This window comes from Stylophora pistillata, chromosome 7 (genome assembly GCF_964205215.1).
Source record: "Stylophora pistillata chromosome 7, jaStyPist1.2, whole genome shotgun sequence".
NCBI classification, from domain to species: Eukaryota; Metazoa; Cnidaria; class Anthozoa; order Scleractinia; family Pocilloporidae; genus Stylophora; species Stylophora pistillata.
The window spans coordinates 4,275,268-4,290,044 of NC_142525.1; the positions used below are offsets into that span (position 1 = coordinate 4,275,268).

Genomic DNA, 14,777 nt, shown 5'->3' on the forward strand with positions numbered 1-14,777 from the left:
TCCAAATTCTCCTGCTTCAAAAAGAAGATTTTATTCGCTTTGTTCAATTGCCTATTAAGTAAGTAAGCTGTTAGGGGCTTGTTCTGTCCTGTGCTCATGACCTAGTTACTTCTGTTTTGTCGCTCGTACTCTTCTCCATTTTTAAAACTAATGTTGAGTGTATTTTTTCTCAGTGAGGTATATATTGCTGCATACTTTGAGCGTGTGAGTTTAATTGTTGGAGTGTGTGTGACAACTTTTAAGTGAGGTGGGGTTCGATTCCTCATCGAAGTTGGCGACTTGTGTCCCCCGTTTGTTGCGGTCCCAACCCTACTGGCATTGCACTCCGGCCTATAGGGTTGGATTAGACTTGTTGGTCCGCAGGCATTGCACCGCCCTCACGGGAACCTGGCCGTCCACTTCAAACATAAAAAAAAAAATCCAGATAGTGGTCGAACCCGGGAGCGGGCGGATTGCGAGTACGACACGCTGACCACTCGGCCACACTGCCTTGAAAAGTGGGACCAGTGCGTCCTATCCTAAAGCTCTTGCTCCAGTACCTCCGGTACCGGAATGTCTCTGAATGCTGTTCTCTATCACTTTCACAGCATCTGCCTCTTCCCTATCTGAGACTAATTTTCTTTTGCTAAATACGGCTGGATTGTGGAGCAAAGGGTGACGCTGGCGAAGAATGACGGTATACCTCTTTGCCTTGTCTTCCTTGGCCTCTCGTGCGGAATCCAACGCCGCTGATGTAACACGAATGAAATGAAGCCGGGGGGCTTTGAAACCAGCACTTGAACCGCAATGTTGATAAAGGCCATCTCTACTCTGGCAACGTTTGCATTTCTTTTTATAGCATCTACAGTCAGCGTCAAAATAAGTTGACACATGTTTGAAGAGTTTAGTTTAGTTTAGTCTAGATTTTTAGCTTCGCCGACCGGCAGGGACACCACAACAGCTTGCGCCAAATACTGCGGGACCAGTAAACCCACCCATTCCACCCCAGGGAAGGACATGCATCAGAAAGTAATCTCGTGCGTGGGAAATTAACGTCTCCTACCCCTTACCCTGCAGGAGACGGGATCTCCATTTATTCGTCCATATCCGACAGGACTAGAATATCTAACCATTTCTTGATGTTATAGAAAGGTAGCAAATTCTTCTCAATTATCTTAAGACCTTGAATGTTGGTCCGGCCGGGGCTCGAACCCTCGACCTCCCGCACAACAGTCCAGCGCACTATCCATTGGGCTAACTGGGCGGCAATCAGAGTTCTAATTGTGCGAAGAATTAAAAAGCTCGTGAGCCCACACAGTGCATCGCGTTATACGAAGAATTGTTTCCGAGATCCCAAATTGCACATCACGATTTACAAATATGATTTTGTCACGTAAGCCCAAACAGCGCATCATGTTATATGAACAATTGTTTACGTGATCCCACAGAGCGCATAACGGTTTACAATCAAGACTTTGTCACGTGAAAACACACAGCGTATTGCGTTATACAAAAACGTTTTACTTGATCCCACAAAGTTCATCACATTTTACAATCAAGACTTTTGTCACGTAAGCCCACAATGCGCCTCACATTGTACAAGCAGGAAATTTCATGTGACCCAACTTGGCGCATTCCCCTATACATACAAAGTGTTTACGCGAACCCACTCAGCATTTCATGATCTTTAATCGCAAAAGCGTTGTCACGTGAGTCCCCATTGAGCTGGATCAAAAAATCTCATATCAGACTGGATCGAAAAAACTCGTGTAAACTTTGAAATGAGAAATAAGAGAAGAACAACACTTGAAGCATGTCGAATTTTTACTAAGTCCATAGAAAAAACATTGGAATCGAAAACAAGTCTCCTAAATTACTCCACCAACCCGACAAACAACGATTAGTAAAGGGAAAAGAAGTACGCCAACTAATTCCATAATTTTCTTACCTGAAAACCACCCCGAGAACTTCCTGAAGGAGATGGATTCGGCGTGGAAGAGACTGTGGCAGAAATACTTGTTATCGACACCATTGAGGAAATTAGCCTTTGTGTAGCTCGAACCCCTTCCCCCTCCCCTCACCCCACTCGTCCCTCCGAGTGCAAATCTCTTTAATGAATACTTTCACTCAGTTTATAGTCATACTTATGCTGAACCTCCACCACCGGGATCTCACCCTGTTTTACCTATTCATGAAATTTCAACTGTGGCTTTTTTTTGTTTCTGAGGTAAAATCCATCTTCCAAAACCTGGACCCATCAAAAAGTCGTGGACCAGATGGCATAACTGCCAGGCTCTTGGAAGAGTTTTCTTCTGAAGTAAGTGACTCGGTTACATCAATTTTCATCAGGTCATTAATAAGTGATGTTTTCCCAGGGAAATGGAAAGACTCAAATCTCACCCCTGTTTTTAAATCTCGTCAAAAAGATGTAGTCACCAGTTTTAGAGGTATCTCACTTTTGTCCATTATGTCAAAAGAACTTAAAAGATTTTTCCATACCCACATTTAAAGCCATGTCGAAGACCTTCTTCTCCCAGAACAACATGCTTTCAGAAAATATAAATCTTGCGTAACCCAGCTTGTTCAATATATTCATTCACTGGCATTAATATTTGACTCGGGTGGTCAAACTGATGTCATATACCTGGACATGGCAAAAGCTTTAGACCGGGTACCACATGGGAAACTCATGTATAAACTCGAAATGCTTGGCTTTCGAAATCCATTATTAGCCTGGTTCAAAGACTATCTTACAAATAGACGTCATAGATTCCTCATCGAAGGCATTGCGTCAGACTGAAGCCAGTTACTTCCGGAGTTCCTCAAGGATCTATCACTGGCCCCATTCTATTTCTTGTATAATGTAAATGACATTGCGGAAAACCTTTCTACTGGTACCAGTCTTCCCCTCTATGCAGATGATGCAAAGTGTGCCAGAGTGATTAACGACCTTAATGATTGTTACACCCTCCAAAACGATATGTCGGCACTACATGATTAAAGTAAACTATGGGAAATTAACTTCAATTCACAGAAATGTGAACAGCTCTGTATAACAAGGAAGAAAAAACCATTCTACAATATCTATCATCTTGTTACGGAACAACGACTCCTATCTGAGACGGAAAAGGATCTAGGTATAATGCTACATCATACACTAGCATGGCATGACCACATCTTTACAAAAGTAAATTCTGCTTATAAGATCCTGCGGCTAATTGAACGGACATGTGGAAATCAGACACAGTCTGCTGTGATTCGCAAGCTTTACATACACCTTGTGCGGCCTCACCTCGAATACGCCTGCGAAATCTGGTCCCCTCACCAAGCCTTTTTGCAGGACATGATTGAAAGCGTTTAGAGACGAGCCACGCTACTCATGATCAAAGGAAAATCTTACATGGAGGGGTTGAAATCTCTCCATCCTCTAACCCTTAAGTCTAGAAGGACTCTACTTGACTTGTTTCACAAATGTCTAAAGGGACTCTTAAATATCAACCTATCTAGTTTTATTATTTCCAGAAAAAATGCAGCATATGAACTAGGGAATGCTGAGCTGTCATTTAAAACTCAATATGCGAGAGCAAACATGCTAAAATATTCCTATTTTCATAGAACAGTTAAAGCCTGGAATTGTTTACCTATGCATGTCAGAAAGTCTGAGTCTCTTTCTGATTTTAAAAGTCTTTGTAAGGCTTATTTATACCAGTTAGACGCTGAATTAACCTAATTCATCATTATTATTATTATTATTATATTATCTCAGCTTTGTATATGTGTTAAGTTTGTTGAGAAAAATGATTAAAGAGTGGTAACCGAATGAAGTTTACGGAATGGAGCAAACAGCAACATCGAGACGTTTTCGTATTTGGTAATTACGTCATCACGAGGGATCTAATGATGTGTGACGTTGCATAAAATTTAGGCACAACCCTGGTAACCAGTTTGGCAGTACATAGACTCCAATATGGCCGAGGTGCGGGTAGGGTGCGGTTGATCTCTACCTCGAAAGACTTGTTTGACGTTTTCTAAGCGGACGATTCTCGCCAAGGTACGGTCTTTCATTTACCAAATGCACACTTTTCAACTTTTTATTACTAGGGAGGGAATTGTCTTAACCTCGTGGCTACTTGGTGCTTCGAACTTCTTGTTTGTTGCAGAGTTCGCATAGCCATACTTGTTAACTTTATATTTAATAGTTTTTTACGTCGATTCACTTATTCGTTATCATTTAAACGAATTTGAATGGATTTCGTTCTGCTACTAGCCTTGAAACATTTGTTGTAAAAGACAGATTTATAGATGTCGTGACTTTGTGCTTCGGTTAGCGCCTTTTACTAGACATGCAGAGACATATGTTCGCATTTTGCGTGTACTTGATATTTCTGAGCAGTTTTTAAGCCGATTAACCTATTATTTATTGTGTTTGATGTTAATTGACCCATCATCTGTATATTTTTTTCTGTTGAATCTAGTTGGATTCGATCGGAAAATTCTAGAGATGCTTGTAATAATTATCTTCTCTGCCTTTTGTGATTTGTGAAGAGAAAACATGCTGTGGTTGGAATCTTGAAAACTAGCTCATTTTGAGGGGAATCTGCCTACTCTAATCGAACGACTGCAGACGCCTAATGTGATGAAAAATTCAAGTTTTTTTTTTTCTGACAACACCATAAAGATTGAAAAAGTGTTGCTATTTTCTCTAGAAATTTTAACTTACCTAATCATTCTTAGCAACATATGGCAATCTGCGGTCTTTCCTTACATTTAGGTAGCACGGAAAGTCGTAAAACTCTTGAACAAAAGCTCATCTTTCAAACCGGCAGTCCAAATCCCACAGGGATCAACGAACGCTTTTTATTCCACTAATCTATTCGTGTTCTTCTCGTTGCCATGTTCCCACCAATAACGTAGCTCCATTTTCTGCCTTTAAAAGCACACACAACCCACAATTCCTCTATTCGCTCCGACGAAGGGCTAACGCTCGAAACGTCAGCTTTTGTAATCGTTACGGTGGCCAATTTACCATTTCAACTTTGTTGATATATCCAAATTATTTTATTAGAACTGTGTACTTTCGCTTGAGAATTAATTTCGTCACAGCTACCCTATGCAGACTACGAAAAAGGTTTAAATTTGTTGCTTTTTTTAAAAACGATGTAAAAGTTTCGACGAAAGCGATTACCGAAGTTACGTAACTTGTTTATTTTGTTCTTTGTACCCTCGTCACGCAATAAGAGGAAAAGCATTATACGCGTCTAGCTTATACTTGGTGAACTAACACGAATCGAACTCAATCCTTTAAGTTAAATGAACTCCTATGCTCACGGAAATCTCCCATGTAGCTTCATGCGACGGGCGCTTCTAAACAACGTAACATCTCATGAAAGACAACTTTTCAATTAAGGCGAGCAAACATTTTTCGCCTGAAAACATTTGCAGTCAGTAGAAACTCAGGAAAACGGGGAAGGGGGTACTGTCACAGTTTTTATGGACCACCTTCCCAATGAAATTTTTTTTTGAAACGTTATTTTCGTAGATTTCGCGAAATAAATTGGACTCGGACCACCAAAAGTTGTGAACAGAACTTGATTCCGATGCTATTGTTTAATATTGGTACCCGCAATTATAAAGTAGACTTGAAATTATGATCCTGACCGCATTTTAAGTTTACAAAGATTCGCATAATGAAGATGACTTCAAATGCGCCGGAAATTTCACTTAGGAAGCCGCGTAAAGCCGCCATCTTCGATTTGGCTCAGCAACCTGGCCGGGTAGCAGTGACGTACCAACCTTTTAACTCTGTTTTTCCCATCTCTTCGAAATGGTTTCCTCTTGGCACTTGAAACGGCCAGGTTACCATGTTATTCTCAAAATGGTGACCTACACAATCGATATTAAGAATATTTCAAAACAATCTTCGAACGGTCAGATTAATATTTAAATTTCATGCAAAACGCAGTGGGTAGTGTCTTGTAATACATACTTCTATGGTGGCGGAGGTAAAGTTGCGAATTTTCTGGAGCATACTTCAATTTCAAAACTGTTCTTTTATTTGCAGAGTCAAGCAGTGTACTGGTGTAACGCATAATTACTTGGTAACCACGCACCATGAGCTGGGGCACATCCAGTATTACTTACAGTACTGGAACCAATCTAACGTCTATCGCACCGGGGCCTACCCAGGTTTCCATGAGGCCGTTGGCGACACTATGTCCTTGTCCGTTGATACGCCACAGCATTTGAAAAACATCGGTTTGTTAGAGGAGGTCAGCAATGATACAGGTGAGATGGCAATTCTTGTTTGGAAGAAATAATCGACTCTTAACTCCTCGCTTCAGCGAACCACACACGAGTCAAAATCGAATTCCAATGAATTTCCGTTCTATCATTACAGCAATTTTAACATCGTTTACCCGAGCTCCCACTCTTACGATCTTTTCCCTTTTCTTACCACCTCTTGTTTGGTTTTAATTGGCCTGCTCGAAAGATAGTTTGACAGCTCTGTACAGTATGAATTTAAACGTAAGTCTAGTCGTCTCACAAAGTATTTCGTTGACTTCATTTCCTATAATCTGACATAAACGCCTTGATGAAGATGGCTCTGCGCAAAGTCGCTTTTCTGCCGTTTGGATTCTTTATCGACCAATGGAGATGGAAGGTTTTCAGTGGTAAGATCACTGAGGAGAATTACAATGCCGCGTGGTGGGAACTGAGGACTAAGTACCAGGGAATAAAACCTGCTGTGGAAAGGACAGAAAAAGCCTTTGATCCTGGATGCAAGTATCACATTCCTGCTAATACACCATACATCAGGTGGGTAATGCTGTAAGTGGGAAAGAAGTTTTTTCTTATCCCTTTCACAGTTGACGTTCGGGGGATGGGAGGGGGCCATCAGGAGGGGGGTGGGGTGCCAGGATTATCCTACAACACGGAATGCTTTTTTGTTTGAAACGAAAGTCTCACAAAAATGAAATTGCAATGAAATAAATAAATAGCCCCAGTTTAATTTGATTATTTTTGAGTGTCAGTTAGTCACTATATTCCTAAATCATCTTTTTCTTGCGGAACAGGGTACTCATAAAGATGTGGGATGCGGCAGCAGTAGTCACATGCCTTTCTGAACTGCTTATTTCCTAATTGAACGTCGGGCGAGAAGAGAGCTAGCCTAGAAACTTGGTATTTGGTAGAACATTTCTCCAATGAATGTGTCGCCAATCAATTTTTACTTCTTTCTATCATTATTTTTATTTTTCCCCAGGTACTTAATGAGCTACGTGCTACAATTCCAGTTCCACGAGGCCGCTTGTAAGGCAGCCGGACATAAGGGGCCTCTGCATACCTGCTCCATCTACAAGTCTAAAGCAGCAGGAAAGAAGATCGGGTAAATTGACACAACAAAAGATGTGTTTCTCTTATTAATGTGCTTTTTCCTTCAGTTATTGGTGTACTGTACTGAGTAGTTTCAAGTCATTTATTTCTTATGAATGCGTTTCTCATTTTTCTAATTTTTTTTCCTGGATGTGTGAGAGCTATGAACGCGGACTGAATCTTAATCAAATAGAAATTTTGTGTTTGGCGCGCATTGTTAGAAAACATACAAGATGCTAAATTTAATTTTTTTAAATTAATTTTCTTTTATCCAACTGTCCTTTTAATCAGAGATCCGGCAAATGTGAACTGCCGGGCATAAGACGACACCAAAAAACCAAGTAGATATATTTTGAAAGCTGTCGAAGAAATTTTTTAACTCCTATGACTGAAAAAACAGAATTTCTCCTTTCAGTGGCAAGTAGAGAAGTCGTGAGGATAAGGAAAAGTGTCAATTAGGGGATTATTGGGTGATCACACATAAAATTCTCTGAACTTAAATCATAAGAATCGTATGGCAGACAGTAAGGAGAATTACTAATGAGATACCGGGGTGGAGGAGTTAACACCGAAAAAGAAGGACGGAGAAGCTAAACCCCAAAGCGAGTCACGTCATGGCGGTGCACGTGCCACGTGCACTTAATAGCACGTCACGAACGGACAGGATTAAATCTTTTTCCGAGAATTCATAAAAACATCGTTCATTGGTAACAAATGAATTGCTACAATGTATATATCAAGTTCACATACATTTTTTTTGAACTGCGGTATTAGATACGTATGATGCACGATCCTCGCAGTAGAGAGCGCTATTTATGCCATGAATTGCTTTTCACAAATCTGGATTTCAGAGCTCTCGCGTGAACGAAGATATCAACGTTTAGTATTAAATGGCGTCTCTTTCCTTCAACCTTTAGGGATATGCTAAAGATGGGCAAAAGCAAACCTTGGCCGGAAGCTCTCAAAAAGCTGACCGGAAGTGAAACGCTAGATGTTGGCGCTCTGTCGGAATACTTTGAGCCTCTTTACAAATGGATGATGGAGCAGAGGAAAGAGCTGGGGTACGCAGGACCCGGATGGGACATAAATTTCCCTCCCAGTTCCCACTCGGTTCAACTCTGCTATGGGTTCTTTGTTTGTCTTAGTTGTGTTCTTCTGTCAGAGATCTTCAAAAAAGTCTTAACCTGATCTTTTCTTTTTTAACATGTAAGTGGCTCTCGTGATAGATCAGCGCTAAGATTGTGATTTCTTTTTTTTTTCCGTCTCTCAGTGTCCGTTTCACCTTTGTTTTAAAAAATAAAGATGTGGCATTTTTGTTGTTTATCTTTTTCATCTTACTGGGGCAATTTTCATCTTCTACATAATTTTCCGTTGTATTGGCCACGAACAATTTTTTACGAGTATTTGACAATTTTCTGTATCTTTTGTCACTCGCGAACGTGTGGTGAGAATCTGCGCTTCTGTGACAGAGGGCCAAAGTACTTAAGGGTGCTTTTCTTTTTTCTGAAAACTCCCAAACTATTGACTACTTCATTGTTTCGCGAACGTTCCATATTTTTACGACAATAGAAAACTCGAAACCGTAGAGATCACTGATTGTCTTAGTTGGTTGGCAATAAATCTGGAACGTTTTAATTTTCTCGACGCATCCCGTAATTCTGCGATGATCGGCGATCATTCGCGATATGTGTAAAACAGTTTTCACCTTCGGCAACGTCCGAGACAGCTTTAGCTCAGTACCAGTCCACTAACTTCTTAGCTACAGCAACACGATTCGTAAATACGAATGGCGCGTGAAAGATTTTGGGAGAGATGTCAATCAATCTCTCCATGCATCGGTAACATCTTCGTATGGTCAGGAAAAGTAAAATCGCCGATCCACTAGGATTTTCCTGATGTATTGAATTTGCGAATGACTACTTTGAGTGCGATCATGATTCTCAACGAGTTTGCTAGTAAGTTTCTGAAAGGTAGATGATAAGCCTCTTGCAGGGCTGAGATGGAACGCCGCCTCATACCGGCACGAACCTACTTATTTCCGGGAGCGGTGGACGTAAATCTCTAGCGAGATTGTGCTCCATGGGTTAGCGCGCTGGACTGTGAAACTACTAGAAGTGGAGTGTCCATCCTTGGTACTGCTATTGCGTTGTTCTGTTGAGGTGGACCCTTCACTCACCTCTATCCAACCGGGAGGAGGAATGGATACCGGCAAACTACAAGGAGGAAGCTTGCCAAGTTGCTGAGGGCTAAGTGCAGTCCATAATTTGGAACAGTATCCTTTCCCTTTTCCACTTATTTGTTGTTAGGGTGAAATATTGAATCATAAATCACCTCCTTTATTCGGTGGAGACGATCGAAAAAAAGAACGAGCCGGAAACGGCAGGATTTTAGCAGTTTTTTAAAATACCTTATTCAGGTGTAGCAGCTTTTTGGTGTACCTTAGCAGTGGCGGATCTAGAGGAGGGGTACCGAATGATTTAGAACAAAGCACAAATGCTCACCATGACCATGTCAGTTCGAAGGAGCTGAATAACTTCAAAGGTATGCGGTCAACAACGCGGGCTCGAGCGTGCGAGGTCTAAAACTCAGCGAAATTTGCGAAAACTAGAAGGAGCCGGCATTTTAATTAAAACCGAGGCATTTTGTTCTCGTCAGAAACATTTTCTTATTTCCACAGTTTTTAAGGAGAAAAATAATTTTCGAAAATATTTCGGGAATGTTCAAAAGTTTTTGGAAGTTGATATGCAAAAGCAAAGCGGCAAAGGAAACGACGCCTCGAAGCATGAAGCAACAGGAAAGAAAATTAACCATGACTCCAACCTCATTCCCAGTGTCTCTCATCTTTGGTGGGGCGGGAAGATGAGAGACGCTGGGAACAAGGCTGCCATGACAATATCCGAGTTTCCGCGCTAAAATCCAGCGCATGGACTTCTCTTTCTGTCAGCTCTTCTTTATCCTTTGGCCGCTCTTGGCCGCGCGAAAAACAGCCAAAACAGCACAAATAAATGGCGGGAGACGAAGGAATCTGTGGTTCTTGCTTCGCAAACACAAAATGTATTTGTTTGTCGAGCGGTAGTTACTTTTGTAGGAGGTGTTCAGTTTTCGAAAACGAAGAGGACACTTCAGGGTGGAAAGAACAAAAATCTGTGAGTCGTAATTCAATGAAATGATGGAACCTGAACCACTGAAGTCAAAGTACTAGTGTCATGAAGAAAAGTCAAGATGACGATCGCGAATGTACCGTTGCACTTATGTCCTCTTGTTTTCGATATGTCCTCTGACGTAATGTGATACAGTGGCCAATCACATCCTGTTATCTATGGAGCGACACGCGGCTTGGGACTGGTTAAGAGATTCCGTTGCAGTTATGTCTTCAAGCAAAAGTGCTCATTGAAGGGGGTCGGGGTAAGTAGAAAATTTGACACGTATAAGTAACTTCCAACGGATCTCAGGAAAGCATGCTGTTCGCAATCTCTCACATTACTTTCCTTGAAGTTCTATCACTCCTTCGTTAACGCCGTGTGATCTCATCGTTCTTCTAATCTAAACGTCCTAAACGTGGAAGAGCAACTTGCTACGTAAATAACAAAGCGACTTTTGACTAAAGGATGCGTTATTGTTCACGCTTCATTTGCAGTCTTGCTTTATTTACAGACGTCATTGCTCTACTTGCGACTTCAATGACAACATTTTACCCATATCACAATTGTTTTATTTTCTTGAATAGTTGAAGATCGTAGATTATGGCTTGTCGGCATAAAATTATATATTCTTGACGCTTCGCTGATCTGCCGGAGGTAAGATCGACTGAGAGGTCAAAGTTCTGATAATTTGTCTGCGTCACGAAGTCTTCCTTCAATCACAGAAGCTTGGCCTTCAGTTGATTATTTCGAATATCGTAGGTTTTTGCTATATGGCAAAAATCTGAAGTAGTAGATTGTGAAATTTGAAATAGTAGATTGTGATGTGATTTTATTACGGTTCCGCTGTTTTTAGCTGTACTTTCTTTAGTTCTGTCTCTAAATTTCATTACGGTCCGGTTCCGCTGTTTTAAGCTGCTCTTTTTTTAGTACTGTTTCTAAATTATTGTCGGATTTGTTGTACTTTTGGGTGGATTTGTCATAATTTATCCCGTTTACGACAAATTCACATAATGATCAAATCGAAAATCGGGTATAGATGGCTATGGCAAGTCATTAGGATATATTCCACCTTGAGGACCTTAAGGATGAATTTCATAGAATTTACCCTGTTCTTCTAGAATTCGCTGATCAAATGGAAAAACCAGGTAAAGGGGATGGGATATGGAAACTTAGCGTGTTAGCCACTTACGGATGAATTCGTAGAATTTATCCCGCTTTTCTAGAATTCATAAAAAAATGGAAAATCGGGTTAAAGATTGGCTATGGCAACTTGTGATCTAATTAATTCGGAGGAACGCTTAGACTTCACCCCGTTTTTAGTTTTTAGTTTTAGTCAAATTCACTGAAAAAAAATTGGAAATTCGGGATAAAGAGAGCATGCGGGCACTTCGGGTAATATTCACCTGTAACATGAAGGCTCAGAATCTACTCCGTTTTTCTCGAATTCGATCGTTGATCAAATGGAAAATCGGGGTAAAGATGGCAAATGGGAACTTAGCGTGTTAGCCACTTGCGGATGAATTCGCAGCATTAATCCCGTTTCTCCTAAATTCATTGAAAAAAGAAATGGAAAATCGGATTGAAGACTGGATATAGCAACTTGGGATCTATTTCATCAGGGAGGATGGATTCTTAGATTTTACCCCGTTTTCCTAGAATTTGTTCAAAAAAAAAATTGAAAATTGAAAGATGGGAACTTCGGGTATTATCCACTTGTGGCATGAATGCCCAGAATTTACCTCTTTTTTTTCTGAAATTCACTGATCAAATGGAAAGTTGGGGTGACGATGGCATATGGAAACCTAGGGTACTAGCCACTTGTGGGCCGAAGTCTCAAAATTCATCCCGTTTTTCTAGAATTCATTGAAAGAAAAAATGGAAAATCGGGTTAACGATTGGCTATGGCAACTTGGGATCTATTTAATTCGGAGGATAAACTCTTAGACTTCACCCCTTTTTTTTGTCAAATTCACTGAAAAAAAAAAACATGGAAATTCGGGGTAAAGATAGCATTTGGGAACCTCGGGTATTATTCACTTGTAGCATGAAGGCTCAGAATTCACCCCGTTTTTCTCGAATTAGCCGATCAAATGGGAAATCGGGCTAAAGATGGCATATGGGAACTTATGGAAAATCGGGTTAGGGATTGGCTATGGCAACTTGGGATCTATTGATTCGGAGAATGAACTCTTAGATTTTACCCCGTTATTTGTGAAATTCACTGAAAAAAAAAACATCTAAATTCGGGCATATGGGAACCTCGCGTATTAATCACTTGTAACATGAAGGCTCAGAATTTACCCCATTTTTCTCGAATTCGCTGATTAAATGGGAAATCGGGGTAAGGATCATAATATGGGAACTTCGTGTGTTAGCCACTTGCGGATGAATTCGCAGAATTAATCCCGTTTCTCCAAAATTCATTGAAAAAAAAAATCGGGGTGAAGACACTATATAGCAACTTGTGATCTATTTCATTTGGAGGATGGATTCTTAGATTTTACCCCGTTTTTCTTAGAATTTGTTGAAAAATGGAAAATTGGGGTAAAGATATAATACGGGAACTTTGGGTATTATCCACTTGTCGCATGAATGCTCAGAATTTACCTCGCTTTTCTAAAATTCATTGATCAAATGGAAAATCGGGGTGAAGATGGCATATGGGAACTTGCCCTTCTTGAGGGCTGAATTCTCGAAATTCATGCCATTTTTCTAGAATTATTGAAAAAAAATGTAAAATCGGGTTAAGAATTGGCTATGGAAACTTGGGATCTATTAATTCGGAGAATGAACTCTTAGTTTTTACCCCGTTTTTTGTCAAATTCACTAAAAAAAAATGGAAATTCGGGCATATGGGAACCTTGGGTATTATTTACTTGTAACATGAAGGCTCAGAATTTACCCCATTTATCTCGAATTCGCTGATCAAATGGGAAATCGGGGTAAAGATCATCATATGGTAGCTTAGCGTGTTACCTACTTGCGGATGAACTCGTAGAATTAATCCCGTTTCTCCAGAATTCATTGAAAAAAAACAAAAATGGACAATCGGGTTGAAGCCTGGATAAGCAACTTGGGATCTGATTTCATTTGGAGGATGAATTCTTAGATTTTAACTCGTTTTTCTATAATTTGTTGGAAAAAATGGAAAATCGGGGTAAAGATATCATATGGGAACTTCGGGTATTATTCACTTGTAGCATGAATGCTCAGAATTTACCTCGTTTTTCTAAAATCCACTGATTAATTGGAAAATCGGGGTGAAGATGAGATGTGAGAACCAAAGGTATTAGCCACTTGTGGGCCGAATTCTCAAAATTCATCCCGTTTTTCTAGAGTACATTGCAAAAAAAAAAAATGGAGAATCGGGTTAAAGATTGGATTTGGCTCTCTAAGATCTATCCTACTCGAAGGACGAATTCTCATTTATACCGCTTTCCTAGAATTCACTAAGAACACAAACATTTTTTAAATGTGGAGTTTTTTCTATCTTCCATTTAATTAAGACTAGCGAGCCGCACAAAGAAACACTTTTTGTAGTTGTAAGCTTCTCATTTATTTCGGACGCGTTTCGACCCCAGTTAAGACTTCTTTAGGGAATGATTACAATTAAAGAGGAACAGTACATTACATAGCGCGTTGTGTCTAGGTTTTTAATTTCTATAGAAGTTAATTAATTAAGAATAACTGAGAGCGGGCCGGCGTTATAAAAAAACTCCTAATTACAATTAAGCTATTTGCGTATTGCTTTATTTTAAGGGGCTAACGATTAGCGCTAATTGTAGAATTCACCGCTGAAAAAAAAATGGAAAATCGGGGTAGAGATGGCATATTGGAACTTAGAGTCTTATCCACTTGTAGCGAGAATCCTCAGAATTTACTCCATTTTTACAGAATTTATTGAAAAAAGAAATGGAAAATCGGGTAAAGATTGAATATGGCGAGTCAGTGGGAGCCCCGTTTTTCTACTCATTGAAAAAAAATGGAAAAGCGGGGTAAAGCAGATTAGACGTGGCAAGTCAATGGAATATATTCGACTTGGAGGATGAGTTACTAGAATTTTCCCTGTTTTTCTATAATTCCTTGAAAAAAATTCCAAAATCAGAGCAAGATTGCATAAGGGAACTACGGGTATTATCCGCTTGTAGCATGAATTCTCAGAGTTTACCCCGTTTTTCTAGAATTAATTCATTAAAAAAGGAAAATCAGGAAAGATTTGACATGACGACGTAGGTGATATTCCACTTGCGGTATTAATTCTAAGAATTTACCCCTGTTCTCTAG

The 14,777-nt window shown here is 40.1% G+C and overlaps 1 protein-coding gene and 1 pseudogene across 4 annotated transcripts in view; both read left to right on the top strand.

Moving 5' to 3' along the window:
* Window positions 1-14,777, top strand: part of LOC111346639 (uncharacterized) — a 327,471-nt gene that overhangs the window by 90,121 nt on the left and 222,573 nt on the right. The gene's annotated exons all lie outside the window — the stretch shown is intronic.
* LOC148726271 (angiotensin-converting enzyme-like) lies at window positions 3,947-8,664 on the top strand (annotated as a pseudogene). The gene is made up of 5 exons (XR_015989999.1): window positions 3,947-3,966; window positions 6,041-6,264; window positions 6,552-6,795; window positions 7,241-7,363; window positions 8,268-8,664. The product of XR_015989999.1 is annotated as an angiotensin-converting enzyme-like (transcript).